The following is a 7,768-nucleotide window of genomic DNA, read 5'->3' on the forward strand; positions in this document are numbered from 1 at the left end:
CATAAAAGTTTACAGGATCAGAATTAAAAATGGTACATTATTTCTTGGTATTGACATTTGCTTCCACTCCAGTCTGCTTTTCCCAAACTAGATCTCAAAACTGCTTTTTGATCTCAGTGGTGAGGAGGGAAGCAGCAGCTCCAGTGGCAGTAGAGCAGTCCAGTTCCTGACTGCTGAAAAGACAAATTAACAGGATTCAGACAGCCCCATTTGGAATTCTGCCAGTAAATTAATTTGCTTATTCCTTTCCTTTTTTATATTACATATGATTTTTTTAAAAACAAATGTCCAGTATTTTGAATGTAGCAAGCTGGTAACGGATGACAGAAGAGTTCTTTGACATCTATAAACGTATGATTGAATAGAACTATTTGAGCTGTATTTGCTGTGATGCATATACGTATTTGAAATGCATATCCTGGGTGGGATGCTGGCCATGTTTTAAAAGTGCATTTTCAGATGGAGACTGTCTCTGACAGTGAACACTTTTCTTTGAAGGGTCGGTCCCTCCTCCAGGTGGGGATAAAGAGCTATTTTAGCTCCAGAAAAAGCTGTTGGGACTTGATGGGAAAGCTTCTGCAATGTATTATTTAGCTATAAAAGTTATGGATTTGTTTTCCTGAAGTTAAGAAAACAGTAGACCTGATGTATTTTCCGTGGGTCATAGAATTGGAGAAAGAAAACAGCAAGAAATAAGTGACTGTGTGAAGAAGTGGAAACAGAACAATGGAGGTGCTCAGTAGGGATGGCTCAGTAACACTTGTGCACGTTAATAAAATGGCTGCATGGGAGAAATTTATCAAATTATTTTAAGAACTATGGGAACTGCTGAGGACAACTGTGGAATGACAGTCTATTTATATTTATAGGTCTGTTCTGGAACCTACTGAAATCAAGGGTATAGGTCCATTATCGCTTGTACATATAGCATTTTCAAATGTATCTATCAGGGTTGTATATGTATTTTTTCTCATTTTGCAGATGGAGAGATAGGGGCCAACTTACCTAGGTTTCCTTTTTCCCTTTCTCCCAAATTATATCTGTCTTTTAAGTCATGGCAACAAGAAGGGTTTTTTTTGGTTTGTTGGTATGTTTTTCCCGAGAGGAATATTCCTGAGACAGTGGGAGATTGAGCTGTTTTCTGAAAGTATGAATTCCATTCAGTAACCTGCTTTGGTGCTTGCTCTGTGTTTTTATCATTCATTGTGAGAGAGGTTTCTGTTTGGCAAAGAAGTACACAGCTGAAGTGACTAAGTTCTGCCATACTATCACTTCTCCTAGGTAGCTTCGAAGGTAAGCCAGCATTTTGTCACCTTGGTGTAGTCACTACAGCATTACAGTTTCACTCAAGCTCTACAGAGGTGATTAAGTTCATACAATTGCCATAAAGATGAATGACGCAGTAGAGCACAAAGTGATTTGCGCATAGTAGAGGGAACTAATGCAACATTCAGCACCAGAAAATCCACTTGGAAAAGAGACTCACTAAATGCTCTGATGGCAGCTTGCACCGTTACTGCTCCTCAGGTTAAACATCTGGGATATGTAAGAAAACAGACTTCCGTGATTCTGGTGCTCGCAATATTGTCTCTGGAGCTTATACAGCCTCCTTTTCTGAAAGTAGTACTAAAAAACTTTGAATTAAATCCTATGGGGCCTCCACTGCATTTTACAGACTTCAGTGGGAAGTTTGGGTACAGGAAGAGTTTTATATGAATGCTTTAGTAAGTGGCTTACCCACTCTAAAATGAAACAGTGTTTGTAGTGAAAGATGCCATCTTTTATAAAGCCAGCGGATATCAGAGGGAGAAACAGACAACCTTTTGGGCACTCTGGCTTCTCTTCGAGTCTGACTCAGATGCAGCAAACAACTCCAAGCTGGGAACAGTTGCTGTAACTTTAACCTGGTTATGTTAATCAATGAATCTGAGAGAAAAAGATAAATTAGAAATAATCTAATTTAACAGCATAGGTTTCTGATAAATTCTGATAAATTAGATAGAGCTTGTTGCCTGTGCAGGATTAATTTAATCTCTTCATGTAAGAACAGGTTAGAGTGTCGTAAAACTGAAGAACTCCGTCAAATGTTTTCTTTTGGCTGGAGAATTGTTTGGGTGCTGATATGTCAGGGATGGATGAAATAATTAGAAAACATATAGTCCGTTCAGCTGTGATGGGAGCAAAACCAGTCTACCAGTTAATGAGAATTCAGCTGGAGCAGAGTCTGGAGTAATGTAGGTGAGAAGAAAAGGGGATTTTCGGAACTGTGATTATTTTTCTGGTCCAACTGAAGCAACTTCTCTTTCCAAAGCTCATGCAGACATCAACATTATACTGTCCCTAACATGCGCAGACCTGCTAAGAAACTATCCAAGTTTCACATGGATAAAGATGAGACTTCCTTTGTAGTCTGAGAAAACATTAACCCACTCATTGTGTGTAACGGCTTCTCTTCTGATATGTTTAACCATTACAGGGCAATGTATCCACATGTCTGCCTACTTTTAGTGTACTGCTCTTTGAGCAGTCTATTGTACGTTTAATTTACTTAGCCAGGACAAAAATTTTAAATATTTAAACTTCTCTCTCAGGGTAAATAAATACATATCTAGTAGCAGGATCTTACAGAAAACTAATAGATTCTCAAGGTATGGGACTTTCTGTGGAGTCCTTTTTGGATTATAAAAATTCATCCGTAAGAAATATGAGACTACTGCACTTGTGCACTACTGATGCCGGGACACTCTCAGACAGAAATGGAAGGCTTCATAGAAATATTGCTCTTATGTTGCAGCTCTTTTATTAGATCAGAGAGTATTTTCTTTGTCTTTTAATAGAAAGTAAAAATTGCAGTAACACTTGGTTTGAAAAGACCCAGAAGCAGGGGACAGTGGTGCATTGGAATGGCTACCTGCTGAGATGTGTAATCTCCAGGGTTGATGGAAAGCAATAGGACAGCTCTGCAGGGGAAAGTGTTCTTCGAAGTCTTGCATCATATACAAGCGGGAGAGAAAGAAGACACAGGTTTTTTACATATCAATTAATTTCTATTGGGTATATGCATTAATTTCTCCTAATAATTTCTGCAAATCTGTTACATTTTTGCCTAGCTTCTGCAAAGAGAGATTTCTTAAGATGCTGCATGGCAGCATGGTATCAGTAGTCCCAACTCCAGCTTGCCTCCCACAGTCTTGTCTGATTTAATAAGCAGTGTATTTTGTGCCTTTTTATGTGCACTTTGAGTTTTGCAACTTTACCAGTCCCATTTTGAAGATTTTCTTCTCAATATGAAGTGCTGGAAATTTGTTTTTAATTAAAACTGGCTTTCTTGCATAAGTACATGAATCCAGGAGCTTGAGGCAACATTTCAACACTTGGGATAAAATACAAGTACTGGTGGCAGAGTATATAAACATAATGCATTACGCAGGGAGCTAAAGCAACTCTTGAATCCAGTGTCTGAGGAAGTTTGAATACGGTGAGCGTTACTACTGAGGTTTGCTTTATTAATATAGGCGTTGATGTCTGGGGTTTGGGCTTCAAGAAGTGAAGCAACGTTTAATGTACCATTTTCCTTTCTAGTTGCTGATCCATATCCTGATTTTTAATTTAGCAAAGTTAGTCTGGGGGGAAAAACACTTTGTTCCATTTGCAGGAAGATTTTCTTGTTGATTTGGAAGGAAATGGCACTTCAACCTGGTAACTATGGTTTCATTTTGTTTCTAGATACTTCCTCATGTTTCTAAAGCAAGATCTTGATGCAGTAAGATAAGCATGAATTACTCGGCATTGACTAATACCTGAAGCGTGCAGTTAGAGCTCTGCTTGCTACTTATACTTTGCCAAATTGACATTCCTGTTTCTCAGGTCACCAGGTTTCTGCAAAATGCCATTGACCACAATGTGACCTTTTCTTATTTGAGTTGCAGTTCTATACTCAGGGCTAGACGTGGGCTCTGTGAAGAAGGAGGATTGCCTTTGGCTGCACCTCTGCCATACAACTGGATGTGCATAGTGCACCATGTAACACTAAGGGAGGAGTGGGTTCCCTGTGAAATGCTCCTCTGACTGGGGATTTTGTTACAGAGCCCCATATTGGCCTTTAAATTCTGTGCGTTTCCAGCTGTAGAATCTCGGCCTTACAGAGACAATCTGACGTATGTCAGGTAGTCATTGTCCTCATTAGAACAAATGTCTCTTTGTGTTCCCACACATTTTGTAGTGTCTTCCGTAACTGCATGATATTCAACAGTGTGGTGGATAAGCATCTGTCCCTCAACACAGGAGACAGTGCTATTCCTTGCTGTGCTGTGCTGGGTATCTACAAATGTGATTGCTCTGTGTGTCTGAAAAGCAGCTTCTCTATGTACAGGATGTGTTGTAGGTGAATTTTCCCAAGGATCGTATATAGCCATCACCATGGCAAGAAGTCCTTGGATTGGTTTAACATCCAGGTCCTTTTATAACCCCAGGACTCCAAAAAACCCTAAACAAGAGAATGCAGCTCTAAGCTGCTTAATAAAGTGAAATATAATAAAGAATAAATAAGAGTCTTAGAAAGGGAGGCAGTTCAGAGCCGTAATATGGATGGAGTAAGCTGTAGCTGGTTGGTTTTGTGACAGATACAGTATTTCATGTTATTTTTATCCTTCCAGTTAGAACCAGATACTGCCGTTCTTAAAGAGCAGTGAATATATTTAATGGTACCTTTAATAATCTCCTCTTTCCTTTTGAAAGCAGTATTGAGGAAGCAGAATGTCTTTCCCACTAATGGCTGTCTGCCAACAGACTTTTATCTTTATCCTTTCTGATTCTGCAGTCATTTACCCATGTGAAGCATTTGCTCTTAGAACATGCAGTTTTTAGCTCCTGGCAGTCAAGATGAAAGAAATCAATGTAAATTGCTGGGGTGAGTGACCAGGAGGTGACATTCAAAATCTTTGGGTGTTGGGTGCTTCAGCCTGACAAGCAAGATGAAGTATGCATGAATGGGAAATTGCAGAGAGCTCATGAAGGAGGATCAGTTATAGAACCTCGGAAAACAATAGAAAAAAAAAAACAAATAAAAAAGGTCCCCTGAGGTAGAAAGAAATTATTTCTTGAGACTCATGTAAGAAGCTTCTGCAAATACCGGACAGGGCTTTGCGTCTGCAGAAGTCAGTGGAAGAACCTGAGTTGACCTCAGTAGGGGGAGATCATTGTCTTCAAAACTATTTGCCTGTGAAGCTTTCAAGATAAGGAATAAGGAAGCTAAGTATTCTCTGACAGAAGTTTCATTAAGTAAAAGCATCTGCTATTGAGCAGCTTCAGGAAGGGGAGCCTTGAAATTCCTCCTGGAATGTGTTTGCTTACACCGATCTATACCACTGTGATTTGGGTCTAGGCTCCCCGATATCTGAAGGAGAGACACTTTTGACTCTGATTTGGTACTAGCCGATCTGAGTGCTCCAAGTCAGGTGAGCGTTTATGAGGTCTTTTTAAGAAGCTGTTGATTCTGGATTTTTCTTAAATTATGAGCAGCATCCCTTAGAGAAAGTTTATGTTGCACATCTTGCAATAAAATCATGGAAGTTGGCATTACTGCTGATCAGTTGGAAGGATGCACGGACAGGACTCTGCATCCTGAGACATCTTTCTACTAGAAGAATACAGATTCAGTTACTATGAGAATTCCAGTGAAATATTGGGCGTATATGTGTATTTGACCTAGAAATGAACACCTGTCATAGATAATTGCTTGGTAAGTTTGAGTATTACCTTTGAGCTTGGACTCTCAATCCTTTTGAGTTTGTGAGATGGATGCTGTTGATTTGACTCTGTCTCCCCTCAGCTGCTCCTCTAGAAAACTCAGCACTGCATTTCAGAACTGGTATTGATTCACCTTTCAAAGCTTTACACAGGTTTATTCCTCACTCTCTTTTATTTATTTGACATAACTATCTGTGTGGGAGACCACATATTTGCATGAAGATGTTTATAGAAATGGCCTGGACATTTGTATTCAGCCAAATACATTTCTGAAGATAGTTTGGATTGATATGATCTTTAATTTCTTTTCAGAAGCTGACACTTTCTTGTTCCCTGAAAATGGAAGATGGATGTGTTTCATTGCACTACAAGAGAAATTACATTTTGAAGCTGCTTTTCTAATGGTGGTCATGTAACACCACTTTGGATGCATCAGATTTCCCATTATCCATTATTTGCCTTTTTTTCCCCCAAGTGCCCAAGTCTCTCAGCAAAATGTTCATGATAAAATTTCATAGTCATATGAGACTGGTACTTTCATAACGTTAGAATGGAATTAAGAGTTTCTGCTTTGGATGCAGAGCCAAGCATTCAAGAGCATTTGAAATGTTGAGATGAGAGAAACTGTCTTGGAACAGGCTGTTCTTATCTTGAACTAAATTTCTTGGTGTATTTCCAGCAGTACTGAACATAACTGTGAAATGAGACCCAGAAGAAAAATTTGGGACCCAGTAGGACGTGACCTGTTCTTCTATTGCTTTGCGCCCTTTGGTGTTAGAGCCAACCTAAAGGAAACTGTCTGCCAGGGACACCAGGCTCATGCCTGCCATGTGTGAAAGCAATGACACAGAGGTAGCTGGAACAGGTAACCAACAATTCATCTTATCCACATGTAGTTCTCAATTGCCAGATTTCCCAGGCTGAATTTTATTTTGTAGCATGAGACAGGATTTAAAATAAACCCTGCAGTTCTTCATTGAGTGTCAACCTGTACTAAATGTAGGGAAGCCAGTGGGATCATATCAGATGCAGGTTGGTATCTAAGGGCTTACAGGAATATTATAAAAATGGAACATCACATTGTTCTGTTCTGTATCTTGCATCTGAATATGAAATATCAGATAGTGAATGTCACAAAAGGTGCCTTCAAAATCATTCAAGTTTGGAGAATAAGTAAAATGTTTGCCTGAGGGGAAACATAAATTTTTATTCCTACTTTGATGGGAAATGAATGTAATTTGTAGGATCACTGTTGGTTAAAATAAAATACAGTTTATTGCATAAAGAAGGGACTCAGATGAGTGCCACGTGCAGTGTTATTTCTGTTGTGCAGTATAAATATATGGCTGTTAGCTCTTGACAGCTCCTGTTCTAGGAAGCTCAGAGACAGAGTGAGAGTAGGAATTGTGCCTGGACTGGGCTATCATTCTAGGAGGATAGAGTTCAGGTTGTGTGGGCAAGTACCTCGTGTCCTCATATCCTGTTCTTGTATCCTTCATATTCAGAAGTTCAGGAATTGCTGAACAAGCCATAATAGAGGAGAAACAGACGTTGGCAACCTTAGGTATCAAAGGTAACGTTAGTTTAAAGTTATTGAAATGCTGTTCCTCAAAGCTATAGAGGACTTGTAGACAAAACGGTCCTGTTGGACCAGCTCCTGTTGGCTGGATGCAGTGTCCAGGATCACTTACTTTGTGCAATTCTTTGTACACAGAAAGGCATAGCCAGAACAATGCACAGGTTTCTGAGTGTTGGTCAGCAGCAGGAGTTAAAAAATCAACACCATCAGTTCCAGAAGAGCTATGGCTGGACCTAGAGCGGTATCAGTCATCTTCTCCAGACCTACCAGCTGTTCTCTGCAGAACAAGGAGAAGACGATGTAATGTCAACAATGTTATTGAAGCAATGCTTACAAACAGCCTAGGGAAGATCTCTTAGCCCTCTTCCTGTAGGTGTCCTCATCTCACAATCAATTAACTAAATTGAATTTTGGTTTCTAAATACACTGAGGCACTGAAGG

The sequence above is a fragment of the Numenius arquata genome, chromosome 16 (genome assembly GCF_964106895.1).
Source record: "Numenius arquata chromosome 16, bNumArq3.hap1.1, whole genome shotgun sequence".
In the NCBI taxonomy this organism is placed as follows: Eukaryota; Metazoa; Chordata; class Aves; order Charadriiformes; family Scolopacidae; genus Numenius; species Numenius arquata.